The 6735-nt window shown below is 59.8% G+C and overlaps 1 protein-coding gene across 1 annotated transcript in view; it reads left to right on the top strand.

The window, feature by feature from the left end:
* The window catches only part of ARNT2 (aryl hydrocarbon receptor nuclear translocator 2), an 85452-nt gene that overhangs the window by 35382 nt on the left and 43335 nt on the right, over window positions 1-6735 (top strand). The gene's annotated exons all lie outside the window — the stretch shown is intronic.

Raw genomic sequence — 6735 nt, 5'->3', positions numbered from 1 at the left:
CAGGGAGGGTGGCGCTGTAGGCTGATCCCCCCGGGATGCTGCCGTTAGACCACGTGTCCTGTCTTGCCAAAGCCCTTCCGGACTCCGGTGCCTGATGGTCGTGGACCAGCCAGTGCGGCAGGTAGCCTGCCGTTCGCCAGACGCTACCAGCTGTCGCTGCCTGGGAACCTCGATGCACGTCGGACTGAACAACCAGGGGACGGGACCGCTGAGGAGCCTGGGAACGTCCTGCCCGCCGGGACCCCCAGCATCGCTGCTCCTGGGGCGGGCGCCTTACTGACCTCTGGGATCACCAACTCCGGGAACCGAGCCGGGCCCGGGCTGGGCGTCTCCGTGTGCCCCAGGTGCCCCTCTTGAGGGCCACGGCGGAGGCCCACTCACAGGCTCCTCAAGGCTCCCAGCTCCTGGTTATACAGGCCATCATGCCTCCGGCTTCTGCTGGGAAGGGACTTGACTGCGGTGAATCAGACCCCTGGCCAGTGGACCTTGAGAAATGGAGGGTTAAGTAGGCCCGACCCAGGCAGGCGAGCCGTGACGAAAGGAAGAATTTGGTCAGGCTGGTGACAGAGGCCTGGTCCGGGACTCCAGGCACAGAAAGGGCTCCGGGAACCATCGCTGGCCCTGAACGTGGAGGCAGCTGAGCCCAGTGGCCTGTGGGTGGCCTCCTGAGAGGGACCCTCCTGAAGGCCGGCCAGGAATCGGGCACCTCAGTCCCACAGCTGCAAGGAACCGAATCCGCCAGGAATGGGAGTGAGCCCGGAGCCTCCCCAGAACGCCGGAGAAGAGCCCGGCTCAGCCGGCACCTGGACCCTGGAGGACCCTGGAGGACCCAGGCCAGCCCACCCGGGCGTGGACCCGAGAACCGTGGGGGAGTACGTGGCTGCTGTTTTAAGCACCTGGGTTCCCGGTACCGTGCCTCAGGGCAGTAGAGACGGATTCGGGTACCATTCTGTTGAGGGCTGTGGCTTCCCTGGGCCGTGGGGGCTCCCCAGAGTGGGGACAGGGCCCCGCCTGAGCAGCTTGCAGCCCGTGCTTGCCGTCGTGTGCGTTCCTGGCGCGGGGGGTGGGGTGGGGGGGTGGAGCAGAGAGGCTCTCTCCAGAGCAAGGATTGAAGGGAGGCCCGTTGGACTGTGTTTCACCCTGTGACCTCAGCTCTGTGTCCACGTCCTGTGTGTGAGTCTGTGTCTGGTCAGCCCGCCGCAGCCCAGGCCAGGACGGCGTGAGGGACGGCCAGCGAACGGGGTCTCTGACTTCAGCTGGGTGTCACCCCACCCCAAACTCCAGTGAGCCAGCTCCCTTGTGAGCCTGCCCGGCGGAACCAGAGACTGCTGCTGACACACCAGGCCCCCCCGAGGGGCTTTTGGAGAACTGTCCCCATCTCTGGGGACGAGGGGGGCACCTGTGTGGGAGCAGGACCTGAGTGACAGGTAGGAGGGCCGGGTGGACTCAGTCTTGCCGAACTTCCGGTTTTTGTGGGTGTGGACCCAGGTCTCGCTCCGTTCCCGGTGCTGTGGCCGCATAAAGCGGGGCCATAGATACATGATCTGTCATCCAGCCCGTGCACTTGGAGACGGGGAGAGAGGCTCTCCTAGTGACTGTGCTGGGACAGTGGGGGAGGGGCGCCTGCAAGTCCCGGAGCAGCGGTTCCCCCCTCCCCGCCCCGGGAGCAGGGGCTCTCCCTCAGATCCCCGGTGGAGGCCAGTCTTGGCTGAGTTGGCAGGTGTCTCTGGGCTTCAGTTTATCTTGGGGACCACACGGCCGGGTCTCGAGAGCAGGGGATCATGGGGCGTCTGTGCCTGGGGCCACGGTGAGGGGCTGAGCTGCTCACGGAGAATTTAGGAACAACAACAGAGCCTCCCCTCAGCAGTCTGCATCATATTATTGCCAGTAGTTCTGGGACGTCAGGCGGCACAGACAGGATACCCCCCCGCCCCCGGGAGGCGGGCGGCCCCTCCGAGTGCCCTTCTCCCTCCTGCCCGTGGGCATCGGTGTCCCGACTCCTGGCCTGTGAACGGCCTCATGGGCTCACACGCACAGTTTCGTCATGCCCGGCCCTCAGGGAAAAGCCTTAGTAACACTTAATCCCTTTCCTTCCTCTTCTGTCAAAGGCCACAGAGGGTTGCGTTGGTCCGGGCTGTTTGGTTGCAGGTGACAGAAACCGGTGTTCAGAGGGGGGATTTGTTGGCACCAAAGGTTTGAACAGCATGACGGTGCTCTCACCAAGCAATGCCTTCACTGCTTTGAGGCCGTTTGTTGGCACAGGTCCGGCCCCCCCAGGAGGCCGGAGCCGTGGCTGCTGAAAACGCTGAGCTCAGGTTCCTGAAGAACAAGGAAGACGGCAGGTGAGAAATGGTCACATTTTGCCTCTGGAGGACTCTGATTGGCCAGGCTGGATCCCTTCTAGTTTGGGGTCCAATCACTAGACAGAGGAGGAATGAGGCACTATGATTGGTCTGACATGTGTCAGGTGCCCAGCGTTTAACCAATCACTGCGGACAGTGGGTAGATGCGGTACTATGATTGGCCCAGCTCCGGTCAGGTGCCCAGCCTTCAACCAATCACCATGGCTGGGGAGGTGGGCTCAGCCAAGAAGGCAGCAAATGCTTTTCTGACAGTCCTAATAAAGGAAGAGCCCGAGAGCGTTGCTCTGGGGGAGGTTTGGGCGCTAGTGTCACAGGGGTCCCTGCACAGCCCTACTGCCCACCCAGGGCCCCTCCGTCTGGTGTGAGAAGGAAGCCATTTTGGCCACCACATGAGAATTGGTGTATCTGTGCCCCTGTCGTGCCCAGACACCTGCCGGAGAGGACGGACTGCGAGGGAAGGACCCTGGTGCTGGGGCTCGCGTCCTGCAGTTTGTTCTGAGCCAACCCCGCGTGCCCTGCCTGGACTCCCGTGCTGGGGGCTGTTTGTTCTGTGTGCACAGCTGCTAACGTGGCCGGGGTCAGGAGAACGAGAACACACTGTCACTGGAACAGCCACCAAAGCCCCGTCCAGCCTCTGGCCCCCCATCCCGGGGGCCACACGTCCTTGGAACAACATCAGATAGTGACCATCTCGAGGCCATGGCTTTGCCTTTGTTCCCAGGCATTCCCCCTTGTTTTCCTCCTTTGCGATCTTGGTTTTTTTCTTCTCTTTAAACCAAGATAAGATGTTTCCAGTTTTCTTAAGGATTCTTTTGATGCAATAATTCCAATTTATATTTGTATTTCTGTGATAGCCTGCGGAGCGGTTTTAGGAGCACAGAACCTTCTTTTGTGATCTTATCCAAGACAAACTTCTGATTCTGTTTTCTTTTTTTTTACAATGTTATTGCTGATCGAAATAATGCTTAAAAATCAGCTCCCTGGAAACCATTACAGAGGGACCCTTTGCCTGTGGAGAGCGGTGCTCTGTCGTGGGAATCTGTGGTCATTCTTCCAGAGTAGGCGAATGCATTTTGTCGGGGGCCGGGTGGTCTGTGTGCTTAGCTTGTGAGTCTTCACTCTGCGTCGTCGTGTGAGGGCAGCCGTGAGCAGCTGTGGCCATGCTCCAGTGAATCTCTGTTTTATTATTTTATTTTGTTTTGTTTTATTTTATTTTTAACGTTTATTCATTTTTGAAAGAGACAGAAACAGCGTGAGTGGAGGAGAGAGAGCGAGAGAGTGAAAGAGAGAAAGAATCCGAAGCAGGCTCCAGGCTCTGAGCTGCCAACACAGAGCCCGACGTGGGGCTCGAACTCATTGACCATGAGATCATGACCTGAGCTGAAGTCGGACGCTTAACCGACGGAGCCCCCCAGGCGCCCCAGATCCGGTCAATAACAGGGAGTGAACCCCGTTGGGGTCAGATAGCAAGTTGCGAAGTCTCGTTCTAAAGCCTTTTTGCTTTAGACTTAGAGAAGTCATCACTGAGAAGCCCGAGGTGTGCTGTGCCTGTTCCCCAGAGTGGAAACGCGGCCGTGCAGGGCTGCCCGTGGCTCGCGGGGAGCCCGGGTGTCGGCGCCGACAGCCGGTGCCCCGGGAGGCGGGAATCCCACCCCGGGAACCTCCGGACGCGCGCGCGTATTTCTGTCTCCCCAGTTACTTGCCACAGCATCACTCGCTGTGTCCGATAGGACATCGTCTGCTCAGAATGACGCTGTAGGGCCGTTCAAATAACGCCTATGCTTGCATTTTTATGAGTTTATGTTGTGACATAAGGTGGAAAAGTAAAGACCATGGAGCCTCAATTAATTGAAAGGAAGATTAAACATGTGCACGAAAAGTTTGATGGAAATAGGCCCAAACAATAATAGTGTTTTTCTCTAGACAGGGGATTGGGGATTTTACTGTGTGTGTGTACGTGTGTATTTGGTTTTTCCAAGAGACCACGTTAGATTTAGAATAAAAACATTTTAAGAGGAAAACAAGTAGTTCTTGAATCTTTTAGCCTGAGATAGTGTTCTGGGATGTATTTTAGAACCTTCTAGAATGCCCTCTTCCCTCAGAGAAAGCCAGGAGGCAGGGGCTGGGCTGGCCAGGGGGCGCCCGTCCAGGATGCTGTCACCTTGGGGCTCGCAGGGGGGCCGCCTGGGGCCGCCAGGCACCGACACTCTTGTTCCTGAAGGGGGTTGACCGGCCCTCCTCGTGTGTCTTCAGAGCAGGCGCGTCTGACCCCGCCTTCCCAGGGCTCGTGCCCCACGACCGCACCTGTGGTCCCCGCGGCCTCGTTCTGGACGGGCTATGCCGCTACCTCCCGAGTCGTTCTCCTTTGTGCCCACATCCAGAAAAGCACGTGCTCCCGCAGCTGCCGGGGGTGGGGAGGCTGCTGGGGCCTCTTTGCAACCTGGCCGCGGGGTCACGTGGGCCCTGCTTGCTCTGAGGATGGACCCACACCCCGGGGCGGGGGGTCATCGCTTCCGCCCGGCCCTGAGGATGTAGGGCTTTGCCTGTCACAGAGTGGGCATTCTGGAGGGCACCGTGGAGGAGTGGGCGGGAGGGGCATGGGGCACGAGATGAGAGGTGGCCATGGGGACAGGCTGGGGTTTGTGGTGGGCCCGCCCGGCAACAGCTTTGTAGGTGGGTCCTCCGACCCCGGGAGCAGGTCCGAGGGGCCGTTTGTCCACAGGTCTCCGCTGCCTTCACATTTGTCCAAAGTCCAGTTTTACCGACATGTTTCAGGAACACCCACTGTATAAAGTTAAGCACGCTTTCCTCCCGAGGGGCCCGGAAGGGGGGCCGTCGTGCCTAAGGAAACTGGAGAGGCGCACAGAGAAATAAACGTGGGAGCGCTTGTCTCCCGGGGTCACGACAGCAGATCATGGAAATGTGTTTTTTCATTTCCTCATATTCCACGGCTCATGTGTTACGCAGCTGTGATTTATTTTCAGAGTGCGCTTTGGAATTTGACAGACTCTCATGCCGGCCTGGTTCACGGCTGAAACCGTTGCCATTTGGTCGATGATAAAGCAAGTGACAGTTTACAGTGAAAACAGCTGCAAAAAGAAGCCGTCTGTGAGTGAGACCGACAGGTGTCAAACCCGGGGCCGCCCGCGGGCAGGGGCTCCTAGCAGCCCGGGGGGGCGCGGGCCCCTCGATGGGGCTGAATTCGGGTGGACACGTCCTGCCCGCAGGTGCAGGGCCGGCGGTGAGCCCGACCGGATCGCTGGTGTCCCCGCGGGGCGGCTCGCCCTGCAGAGCTGGTCTCTTGGGAAGCAGAGGCTTCCCTGCCGCGGCCGGGTGCGTGGGGGGGGGCGGTCGGCGGGGCACCCGGTCCAGCCCCGAGTGCCAGCTGGCTCTGGTCCAGGGAGACTGAGCCCCCAGGTGCTGGGGGACGGGAGGTGACCCCCCTGCGCTGGGCCCGCTCTCTGCTCCCTCCTCTCCGTTCGGACCAGTGAGCCCGGCTCCAGGGGCCCCTGTGATTCCAGGTGATAGAAGCCCATTCAACTACTGCAAAGGTCCCTTTTACCCTTACTCTGCCCTCTCTTTGTGTATAGCATTCATCGCCCCCGGACACTCGGCCCTTCCCTCTCCCTCCCTTCCATTCTCTCCTTTGGTTTTTGCGGTCTGTTCACTCTCTAGGTTGTAATGGCTGCTGCCTGTTTAACTCTTCGTGTTTGGTTGGTACCTAGCATGTTGGAGGCATTTAGTACATATTCATTAAATGATGGCAAGGTGCCCGGGGTGTCTGGAATGCCCAGAGATCATCGGGCAGAGGAAAGGAGGCGCGGGGCGGGGTGGGGGGGAGGCAGAGCCTCAGGACACGGAGCAGCACAAGGGACAGACAGGGACAGCGAGTGGCTCTGAGCCGGGCCAGATTGGGGTGGAGTGGGGAGGGACGCTCAGGGGTGTGGCAGGTGCAGCTAGAGAGGTAAACAGAGGCCAGAGCTGGGGACCCCTCACAGAGACTTTATGAGGATCGGTAGCGGGGAGCATGAAAGGTTTCCAAGGGATGGGGCGTGACCCTTCAAGTCTGCCAGGAACCTCACACTTAGCATATGCCTTGCGTGTGCAGCCCTGTGTCCTCCCCGCCGTCCTGAGCACGAGGTCGTAGGCCTCCGTTCTGCAGAAGAGGAAGAGCAGACAACGCAGGCCCAGGGCAGCAAAGCTGAGCGCGGGGTCCCCCGAGCATAGAGCCAGGCCGTTTTGTGTTCGAAGTGGAGACTTGTGCGGAACGCGGGCAACGGGTCAAAGGGGGTGCGGCCGGGCCGGACGGTGAGCGGGGAGCTTGGGGCGTCAGGATGGACGGTGAGCAGGGGACCCAGGGCGTCGGGATGGA

This window comes from Suricata suricatta, chromosome 9, assembly GCF_006229205.1.
Source record: "Suricata suricatta isolate VVHF042 chromosome 9, meerkat_22Aug2017_6uvM2_HiC, whole genome shotgun sequence".
NCBI classification, from domain to species: Eukaryota; Metazoa; Chordata; class Mammalia; order Carnivora; family Herpestidae; genus Suricata; species Suricata suricatta.
The sequence above is the reverse complement of the archived record's forward strand: the minus strand, read 5'-3'. Positions and strand labels throughout refer to the sequence as shown.